At 33.8% G+C, this 11,789-nt stretch overlaps 1 long non-coding RNA gene across 1 annotated transcript; it reads right to left on the bottom strand.

The window, feature by feature from the left end:
• Positions 1-6,345: 6,345 nt before the first annotated feature.
• LOC122514072 lies at positions 6,346-8,654 on the bottom strand. The gene is made up of 2 exons (XR_006302931.1): positions 8,507-8,654; positions 6,346-6,430 (listed from the first exon to the last, which is right to left on the bottom strand). It is a non-coding gene; the product is annotated as an uncharacterized LOC122514072 (long non-coding RNA).
• Positions 8,655-11,789: the final 3,135 nt, after the last annotated feature.

The raw sequence follows: 11,789 nt of genomic DNA, 5'->3' as shown, positions 1-11,789 counted from the left end.
TTGTGGGTATAGAATGTTATGTTAATCCTAAGCTCGTTAAATGTGCATAATTGTGTCATAAGTTCTCCATTATCGTTTAACACATTTCGTTGAAACCTTTGTTTTATTCCAGGTTATTTCGTTTCCGATGCGGGCGTTAAAATCGCCAAGGATTATCATTTGTTGGTTACTTGATAATGATCCGACTAAATTTTGTAGTTGGTCGTAGAAGGCTTTTCTTTCTTCTTTCGTTATCTTGGGGTGCATAAATTGACACTATTTAATTTTGGTCTTCCGCTTTCATTTTTACCACCAATATTCGTCAAGATATGTAGTTACACTCATGTATGTTGTTTTTGTATTTCTTGGATACTGCGATTGCTACCCCTTCTTTTGCCCTGATTGTTTTTCTACACCACTATAGATACACTAAGTAGTCTTCGTACTGTATTTGTCCTTTGCCTTTCTTTTTGGTTTCTTGTAAGGCGCATATATCGATGTTATATCTTTCAGTTGTTTCAGGGTTTCTTGATCTTTACTATTAAATGATTTGATGTTCCAGGTAGCCAGACGCATTATATGTTCTTTTTTCCATTTCGTTGTCCTTTTCCTTGCATGTGTCGTCATCTGTATATCAGTCCTATTCCGAGGCAGAGTGTCGGTTCTATGAGCCATAGTCTTTTTTTTACGTTGGGTAGGGAGCTAACCTGATCCAACAACCTTCCTCCTTTTCCCGGGCTTAGGACCGGCAACATGATCGCTGATCTGCGATCATGCAGGCGGAGTTCCGTAATTCTACAGGATTTTCCAGCATCATGATCGCTTCAAACGTAACTTCCAATGCCATTCTTACTTCTGGCGTCACATATTTTGCTTGAATTGCATTAATTCCAAAAAAAACGTTATCAAATTTCGTTAAATTAGAGATGAGCCCTAGACGCGATGATACATTACACGAATGACCTAATAAATAATAAATTTAATGAATCAAAAATAACGCACATTATTACATTTTTTTCTGTACAAAAACAAATTAGGCATATTCTTACCTAATTTAAATCTTGTGTATTTGCCAAAATTCCTCCAACATGGAGTCCTCCGGCGATTGGATTAAGCTTAATTATGAGGAGGGTGAAAAGGTGAATTAGAATTAAATTAAACACGTGGTTGAGCCAATAAGTGCAATGCTTTATTGGCTCGTCAGGGAAAAAGCCTTGCGGCAAAAAACCCTGGTAGTTATTAATACAATGGACGACGATGGATCACGGATTGTGTCCGTGATCAACTTCTCGTCATGATTAACCTTGATGATAATTTTGTTGAAAGAAATAGAAATTATATCTCTCACCGTTAATTGCCGCCTCTACGTCTCTCTATCGTATTTATAATATCTGTAAGATATATTCGCTTAACAGATAAATTCCTTGTCTTTCTATCGTATTTATAATATCTGTAAGATATATTCGCTTAACAGATAAACTCCTTGTCTTTCTTTGATCCTCTCGCTCGTTGTCTCCGATTAATTTGTCTCCAAGTGTCCTCGTAGGCGTCCAGCGGTTGAATAGAATGCGTGTCTTTCGTATTGTGCCCTGCAGGGTGCCCTCACTCGACGGTCGAGTGGTGGGGTTATGGATGCTAGTTACTAGTAACTCTCTATCGATTTAGTGGGCGCATAGTAAATCTCGTATTTTAGTTACAATCGATTTTCGGCTATGATCGATTCCGATCGTACATACTCCCCCCGTTGAGAGGGTACCGATCAATAATATTCTTATTCGAGTAAGTGTATCGTGATGTCTTACGCTAAAGTTTACAAAGTTTGGTCGTAGATTGTTTGATAGAATTGCATATCGCTGGCCAGGCGATCTAATCGTCTTGTACGTACAAGAATGATAGTTATGAATTTATCTGAGGTGTCGAGTTTGCAGTTAACATATACAACAGAGTACATTTAAAATTATTGAAAAAATATAAACAATCGCTGCGCTTGATTGTTTTCTCGTATGGTTTTCACGGTTTCGATTCGAGTCTCCTTATCGGTTGTAGAGTGTGCATCCAGGAAATTCCCGCTGTCGTCTCACTTTAAGTATCATTGAAATGGTTTGCCACTAAAAAATATGTTGGAGTTAGTGGTATGGAATCGTTGAGGTTGTAAGTTTAATATTGTTTTGATTTCAATCGTTCGTGTAATTAATTCTTCATAAGTGAACAAAGTTCTATGCGACTTATTTGGGATGGTGTTTGATAGATGAATGATAGTTCCCGTAGCCATCCTAGCTGGGATGAAAGCGGAGGATTGATATGTCGTATATTTCTCCTACCTGTTATGAAGTTGTGTATTTTCGTTTGCATTTAACAGAGTTGATTAAGTCTACAAATCTTTTTATTGATAACTTATTTCGTTGAAATTAATATCGTTATCATATCGTATAAATGGTGGTCCGAATATCGGTGTGGGTATTTTAAATGATGAAATTGGTCATTGAGGTTGCGAAATGGTAAAGATGTTAGACATTTCTTCTGGAAAGTTAATTTCGCGTTTCTTAATCGGTCCCCAACTGAAATCAAATCTAATTCATTGATAACCGCTCCCCCCGAATCGGTTAATCTTTCCCTTTCGGGCAAATTTATTCGTCTTGGACTAATTTTTAATACACGTCCTATTTTTTCCGCGGTCAAGTCTTCTCTCCGATACGATGCGTCTTAACCCTTTGAGTGCTATAATCAAACGTATATTTTCGCAATTATTTCTATTGTGTTGTCTTAGAAGACGGCAAAGAAGGAATGATACACCATCTGAACGTAAAAAAATATGACATCGGATTATATGTTGATAATTGTTTGAGATTTATCGTATGCAAATGAGATATTGGGTTGACTATTATTTTCTTCAATATCAATGTGTTAAATGTTAATTTCGTAAAAATATGTACTGAAGCCTTTCCATGATTCTATAATCCTTTTTATGATTCGTTTAAATTTCTGGTTGTGAATATCCAAATATATTATAATTATCAAATTACAGTGATTTCAAATTCTAGCAGGTGAATAAACAATATATATTGAAAAAAAATAAAAAATGTTTCATTCAATGCAGAATAGACAATGAAATATAACTAGATGGTCTTCTATATTATAATGTGTTATTCATCGTAGACGAGATCTATACTGTTCGAGAAAGTATTCTGTACTCAAAGGGTCAATCCATCCTCTGCACCGTGTTATAGTTTTCAAAGTCGCGTATAGTTAAAAACTGCAGAAACATGTTCTCTGGTTCGATCTCGCGATTTCCGACAAAATATGATGTTTCGTAACTCTTTCGCGAAGATATATCGGCGTGATTGAATAGGTTAGATGTTCGTGATAAAGTTATTTATGTGCAAATCTCTAATTAGAATTTCGGCTTTGAACGGGTGATTGGCGCTTTCGTCTTTCGCGAACTGTTTTAAGTTCCGGATGATGATAAAAGATACTGATGCTGCACCGGATGTGATCGAGTTGAGTTCAATGTATGTATCCGTCCGTTATGAGATCGTAATAAATGCTCTACCAATGTATCCTGTATGATGTGCTCGACTAGTAATGTACTATTAAGAAAGATTCCGTTTATATCTATTGTCTCAAAGTTCTATCACCTCTTTTAAATGCAGTACGTCGCGATTATAAGTAGTGGATTCGGTGTATTTAGCGTGACGACGCGGACTATAGGAGTTAGTTATGTGGATTCGAGGTTTGTTGGGATGTTGACGCAAGTGTTTCCTGTTTTGAAGATGTGGGGTCACGCGTCGAAGGTATGTTCTCATGATCGGTTCGGTGTAAGGATGTGTGATGTGGTTGATGGCATATTCGACAATTCGATGATATGCATGCACCTCGATGCTTTCGCAAACAGTTTTGACATATTTTATAATTTCGAATTACCTCCCATTTGTTGGTTATCGTCATGTCGTTATATTTAGGACAGCGGTACAACGGGTGTTCGACTCGTTCGCAAAGGATGCAGGTGTGCGATGTACTAATGGGGACCGAATGCGTAAGATAAGTGTCCTGCCGTTTTCGCGATTGTAATGTGTTCGTTTGGATATGTTTACGTTTTTCGCGGGGTTCGTCCTTAATATCCGTCGTTAGCTTCTCTGAAGCACTATATCGGTGGTCTATTTCCTTTAAAAATTTATAAAGTTCCTTACGAGTAGGGTAATCGTCCGAATTAAATTGTCGATCCCATTCTTCCCGAACGCGACGAGGTAAAAGGCGCTCGATAACGCGCACTGTTAGGGCATGAGGCTCGTTAAACGAATCAATCATGTTAAGATATGCGTCCGTATCTCTTATAGTTTCTGAATCCCTCTTGCCGAATCATCCTCGGAGTGTGTTAAATCCAGAATCGCGTCGAGAAGTCTTGCCAGAAGTACGCGTTTTCTATCGTATTTTTCTAATAATGCTTCCCACGCGAGTTTGTAATTCGACCCGTCCCCTGAATATAGTGAAATCTCTTCGAGTGCACGGCCCTGCAATGCATCTCAAAGATAGGCGTGTTTTTCTAGATCGGATATGTTGGTCCGCGCGTCTATCAGAGTTAAAAAACCTTTCTTAAATTCTAACCATTTTTCTAATCTTCCATCAAATTTAGGTAACTCAATTCGTTTTAATTTAATCGGTCGTTCGGTCGTACTCGTCTGATTTGAAATTATGCTGCTATCGTTCGGGATGTTAGCCGCGGATGTTCTCCTTTTCTTAATTGTAGTTCCGATTGAATGATATCGGTTAAAAAGATCTTCTAAATCGTCAAATTCCTCGTCCTCTTCGGGGCCTAAATCTATACACTCTCGATGCGATCGTTCGTATTCGTTTATTTGTTCAGTAAGACGTTCATAGCGATCTACTAATTCGTCCGTCTCTGAATTCTCTTTCCTGACTAAGTTTTCTAAATAAGTTAATCGGCCCTTCAAAATCTTTCGTTCCCGTCTAAGACGTTTTACCGATTCCATTTTGTCTCGACGTTAATTATCTTACTTTTCGAAGATGGATTAATATAAATTATGTTGAGTGCGAAGATTTTAATATATAAATTTTTTGTTATGATGCGTCGGGTTTCCGATCACGCGGTTACGGTCCTGAGCTGTGAGTTGGTAAAGGGGGGTGGTATGTTTACCGAACGTAGGGTCCTACTGACGTCACGATTTCTTTGTCGCCTAATCTTATGTTTGAACAAGTGTACCGTTGCTGAGCGATGTAACCGTCGAAACTATTCTCGCCCTTTGTCCGTGAACAAAGCGATTTTCAAATTCTATTAATATACGTTACTTCGGTTAAAATTTGAAGTGGATTCGAATGAGTTGTTTCCGATTTTAATATACCAATTTAGTAAGAAAGATGAGAGAAAATAATAAAATTTATATTAGAAAATACGAACTTCTACGGGGTTCGAAGACGTAATTTCCTATAGAATATTTTATAATATTTAAAGTGGATACGCATAAACGTATGCACAAATGATGCAATCTACTTATCTCCTTTTCGAATCCTTTGTGATGACTAGCTCGACGTGGCAGCGTGTATGTTCAGGAACTAGATTTTCTCAGTGGCGATTTCGTATACGCAGCTTCACTCAAACCAGGAATCAGAAATTCAGACCTCACAGGAAGCACCAAAATGTATTTGCCAAAATTCCTCCAACATGGAGTCCTCCGGCGATTGGATTAAGCTTAATTATGAGGAGGGTGAAAAGGTGAATTAGAATTAAATTAAACACGTGGTTGAGCCAATAAGTGCAATGCTTTATTGGCTCGTCAGGGAAAAAGCCTTGCGGCAAAAAACCCTGGTTGTTATTAATACAATGGACGACGATGGATCACGGATTGTGTCCGTGATCAACTTCTCGTCATGATTAACCTTGATGGTTAATTTTGTTGAAAGAAATAGAAATTGTATCTCTCACCGTTAATTGCCGCCTCTACGTCTCTCTATCGTATTTATAATATCTGTAAGATATATTCGCTTAACAGATAAACTCCTTGTCTTTCTATCGTATTTATAATATCTGTAAGATATATTCGCTTAACAGATAAACTCCTTGTCTTTCTTTGATCCTCTCGCTCGTTGTCTCCGATTAATTTGTCTCCAAGTGTCCTCGTAGGTGTCCAGCGGTTGAATAGAATGCGTGTCTTTCGTATTGTGCCCTGCAGGGTGCCCTCACTCGACGGTCGAGTGGTGGGGTTATGGATGCTAGTTACTAGTAACTCTCTATCGATTTAGTGGGCGCATAGTAAATCTCGTATTTTAGTTACAATCGATTTTCGGCTATGATCGATTCCGATCGTACATCTTGTATGATCCGCAGATACGCAATCTTCTCCATTTATTAGATTTTCCCTTAAATCATTGATATTGTTACTCTTTGGAAATTTTCCCGATATTCCAGAGATGACCACTGCACTATCGTCCAAGCCTTCTAAATTCATATTTGCAAAATGTATCAGCACGAGCAACACAATCAACCACTTATTCGTATGACAAATAAAGCTATTCATTGAAATCGCTGTTTATATAGCCAATCGAATAAGTCTCATTTAAATTGTTAATTATGCGATTTAGTTATGAAATTTAAATTTGTTTACTATGCATTATGCTGCATTGTCAATGCCGTATTGTATAAAAGATATCTTTCCCACGGAATCCGATGTCTTTCGACTTCTAATTTTTTTATATAAAAAAGATATTTCCTTATGATCTATAAGATAAACTATTCGAGATTCCTATTTCATTATATTCTAAATAACATTTATTACTAGCTTGACTTGAAGATTTTTTCAAGATCTTAACAATAATTAATTAGATTCTAAGGAGAAGGTTGCATTAGAACGACTCAGGATACGTATGAGATTTTCAAGGAGTAAGAATAACAATTGAATAATAAGAATCTCATAAAAAGAACAAGATGAATCAATTTCAAAACAAGTACTCTTTGTAACTCGAGAGATTTTTATTTAAAATTTTCTTGGTTTAACTGCACTGTTAAATTATGCTTAAATATTTATTTATGCCATTGAATTAGCAAATTAAATGCTTTTACGTATGAAGCATTGTCATTGTACTTTTATTTAAAAGAAATCTTTCCCACGGAATCCGATGACCTTTGGCTTCTAATTGTTTTTTATATAAGAAATATATTTCCGTTTGAACTATAGGATAAACGATTTCAGATACCTATTTCATTATATTCTAAATAACATTTATTACTAGCTTGACTTGAAGATTTTTTCAAGATCTTAACAATAATTAATTAGATTCTAAGGAGAAGGTTGCATTAGAACGACTCAGGATACGTATGAGATTTTCAAAAAGTAAGAATAACAATTGGATAATGGAAATCTCATAAAAAGAACAAGATGAAACAATTTCAAAACAAGTACTCTTTGTAACTCGAGAGATATTTATTTAAAATTTTCTTGGGTTAACTGCACTGTTAAATTATGCTTAAATATTTATTTATGCCATTAAATTAGCAGATTAATTGCTTATACGTATGAAGAATTGTCATTGTACTTTCATTTAAAAGAAATCTTTCCCACGGAATCCGATGACCTTTGGCTTCTAATTGTTTTTTATATAAGAAATATATTTCCGTTTGAACTATAGGATAAACGATTTCGGATACCTATTTCATATATTCTAAAGAACATTTATTACTAGTGAAGGATAGGAACTAAAGAAAAGAAACTTTCTCTTTCCGGCATTCGTTTGTTTGGGCGATACCACGTGAGAAATGCGTTTCATGTTTCGTCGCATGGAAACCACTCGATGTTTCTCGTGGATAAATAGATGAATATTCGAGAGGGATCGAGGGGTTTCTAGAGCGATAAGAGGAATATAAAAGAGAAGCGTTTCGGTTCGAACCGAGTTCAGTGTAAGTCCAGCTACGGTATAATCAAGAGTTAGTGTTATATTAATAAATTGTCACTTCTGATCGCACTCCTCACTATTTTTTATAATTTAAACATCCTACACTAGCTTGACTTGAAGATTTTTTTAAGATCTTAACAATAATTAATTAGATTGTAAGGAGAAGGTTGCATTAGAACGATTCAGGATACGTATGAGATTTTCAAAGAGTAAGAATAACTATTGGTTAATGGAAATCTCATAAAATGAACAAGATAAAACTATTTAAACACAAGTACTCTTTGTGACTCGAAAAAATTTTTATTTAAAATTTTCTTGGTTTAACCGCACTGTTTAATTATATTTAAAGATTTATTTATGCTATTGAATTAGGAAAAAAATGCTTTTACTTATGAAGCATTTTCATTGTACTTTTATTTAAAAGATATCTTTTCCGGTGTTTCCGATTACTTTTGATTTATAATTTTTTATTATATAAGAAATAAATTTCCATTTGAACTACAAGATAAACGATTCGAAATACTTAATTCTTTTAAATTTAAGAACATGTAATACTTCCATGATTTCAACATTTTTTCAAGACCTTATAAATCCGTAGAAAAGACGTAAATAGCAATACACTTACGTATAATATTTTTTTTGAAGTTATACTTCTTTTGGCGCGTTGGGAAAAATGTAGTTTGGAGTGTTTTTGTTCGGAGCGTCTGGAGAAACGACACCATGAAGTTTGTCGGTTTTAACGACGCGCGGCAAAGCGATTTCAAGTATACGGCATGAAGTTGTCTTCTCTTTTTTTTTCTTCCCCTTTTTTTCTCAAGCGGGTCACCCATCCAAATACTAATTGAACTCAGCGCTGCTATACTTAAATGATCGAGTGAGAACTAATGCTGTAACCGCGCCATGGCTGTTGACGCATAAAGTAATTCGATATATCTCCCTTAAATTTACTGTGGACTGATATCTATATTTTTATATTTTTTTACTTTTTTTATTCTTTCCTATATATATAATAATAATTATTTTTTTCTTTTAATTTATTTTTTTTCTTTGAAGTTTTTTTTTGAAGTTTTTTTTAAGGTTATTGAGGTTATATTCGTTTTGGTACGCCAAAGAAGTATAACTTCTTACGTGCGTACATAAGTACTCACACCAGTTTTTTTAATTTTTAAATATATACAGGAAAGAAAAAATTATTTATTACAAAAAAATTAGAAATAATAAATTTTTTATCATCTTGCGCAAATAATAAAGAAAAATTGATTACTTGAATTACAGTTGACATTTTATTTTTTAACAGGTATATAAAAATAGATAAATCTTTAATATACTAACAAATATAACAATCGTATATATTCTAATTATTAACAATTTCATATATAATTATTGTATATCCATGAGTTTTAACATTTATTCTACATTTATTAATATTTATTAAACGCAGATTCCAAAATGATAGTTATCGTAAAAGCATTCAATAATCCATCATCAATTGTCATCAAAAATTTTTCATGAAACGACTCGATATGCATAGTACGCTTCGATATTATTAAAACCAAATGATAGAGAAATATTTTTAAACGGTTATGAGGTTTGTTTTTTACAGATCCTTTAAAAAATTGTTGTTTATATAATTTTATTAATTGCGCGAGATGCGAAAAAATTTATTGTTTCTAATTTTTTTGTAATAAATAATTTTCTCTTCCCTATATGTATTTAAAAATTAAGAAATATGAAAAAAAATTTGAAAACAGATAGAAAAAAATTATCAATAAAAACTTCCCCCATGAAGGATCGAACACTAACTAGCGGCACAAGAAGCAAGAACGCTACTATTGACGCTAGCGCGCTACTTGATAGACAGTCGAAATTAGGATAATATAAACATGTATACAACAAAAATCAAAATTTTAAAATCTTTTTTCTCAAAATTGGCTAGGCATTTTGAAAAAACCCTTTACAACGATAACACCCTATATGTATACTACTAATATACTAAAGCTCGTTAAAATCCGTGAGTATCCCAGTGTAAGGTCCCCTTGTAAGACGTAATTAGTAATATAATTGTTTCTAAGCTTTTAAAAACGTCAGGTAAGTGAAAAATGTCAGCTTTTGAAAATAAATCACTGAATTAAACTTACATTTTGATATTTGCAATGTTTTATTGCTTATTGCGTTTCTATATTTGATATAATAAAGGTATCTTCACTTGTAAAGCTATTATAAATGAATATACGATCGAGTAATAACGTTTCTTTCAATTATTTATACGGCATTACATATTCATACAGTAAGATTCCGTTTCAAATGAAAAGCGTCAGTTTTTCATAACTAATAAACCGATATTTGTAAGTAAAGACTTTTAATTGGACTTTGTCGAAAAAAAATAATAAATTTTTTTATTTTAATATTTAAAATCTAAACGACTATAGAAATCGTATATTTGTTTTGTTTTCGAAAGCACTTCTTGGATATTTTAATATATTTTCTAAAAGAGTTTACCCGAAAAATAGTAAAATGTACCAAAGATTTGAACAATAATAATCTAGCTTTAATAGCGTCTTAGCTCGTTACCAAGTTTGTGTCTAGTAAATATGTTTGACACTCATTGAATACGGTTTATACATGCGAGTTCATTCTGCAATAAAAAATTGTTTGCATTATTTTTATACAATACGGATTTCCACGCGTGGCTTCATAGTTCGTCACCTGTAAGAGTCTTATGTAAGCTTCGTTTTGGCAGAAAAGAGTGGAAGGAAGATCTCACGTCCGCACTTCTAACAGTGATCACGTGTTAGCGTTCAATGGTAATTCGCCGCCATCGTAGCATTCCAAAGTCTAGGAAATGTTAACGTGTACATTAGTTAGGCGAAAGTAATCTACATTCTTATGGTCACTTGATCGATTGCAAAAACTGACTAATCAAAAATGATTTTACAGCTAAAGTCGCTAAAAATTTTAGTAAGATAAAAATGTATATGCAAATATAGAGAACAAATAGATAGATTATTTTTAATATAATTTGAACAGTTTTCTTATGAAACAGATAACTAAGATTTAATGTTCCAACAGCAAGTCTTACAAATGTATTAAATTGTATACACGTATTGGTATTAAATGAATTTATATATTTTTTTTTTTAATATTATGCTAATGTATTTATTATATTCTTCTGCTTCCTCTCTTTATTAGGACTTTGTCCCGTTATAATAGCTTTTCGAAGATATACTTCTTGTGGAGAGTTTGGGAAAATTTGATGAGAGTGAGATTTTTACGAGCGACATAGTAAAAATCGAAACCACGAAGTTTGTCGGTATTTACGATGCGCGGCAAACGATTTCAAATTTATGGCATGAAGTCGTTTTTCTCTTCTTTTCTTCCTCTTTTTTTCTTTTTTCTCAAGCGGGTCACCAATCCAAGTACTAATCGTACTCAGCGCTGCTTGACTTAATGATCGAAGCAGGAACTAGTGCTGTCACCGCGCCATGGGCGTTGACGTATTTATTACATATATGTAAAAAAATTTAAATTTCTTTAGCTCCAATGTGCCACACTTTGCATGCGCCAACGTGGTAGTTAGGATTACCGGAAGAGAGAGAGAAAGAGAGAATAGAATTATTACTTAAAAAGGCACATGTGTGCAAGAACAATATAACTTCAATTGACGTTTCTTTGTTTACAGGGGTAATATCATATATATTATACTGAAGATAACCCGTACATGTACAGTTAATTAAATTTATAATTTTATTTACAGAGAAACACTTTTCGGCTTATTTATCAACATAATAATTATAATTGTCTTAAAAAACGACAATTATTTTTACTATGACGAAAATATTGAAGCAAGCATTAAAATTTGCGGCATCACCAAAGGGTAGAAAAACGAACGTAATCGCTATAACCTGAAT

This window comes from Polistes fuscatus, unplaced genomic scaffold, assembly GCF_010416935.1.
Source record: "Polistes fuscatus isolate 324 unplaced genomic scaffold, CU_Pfus_HIC Scaffold131, whole genome shotgun sequence".
Lineage (NCBI taxonomy): Eukaryota > Metazoa > Arthropoda > Insecta > Hymenoptera > Vespidae > Polistes > Polistes fuscatus.
This window is presented reverse-complemented; position numbering and strand designations above follow the sequence as displayed.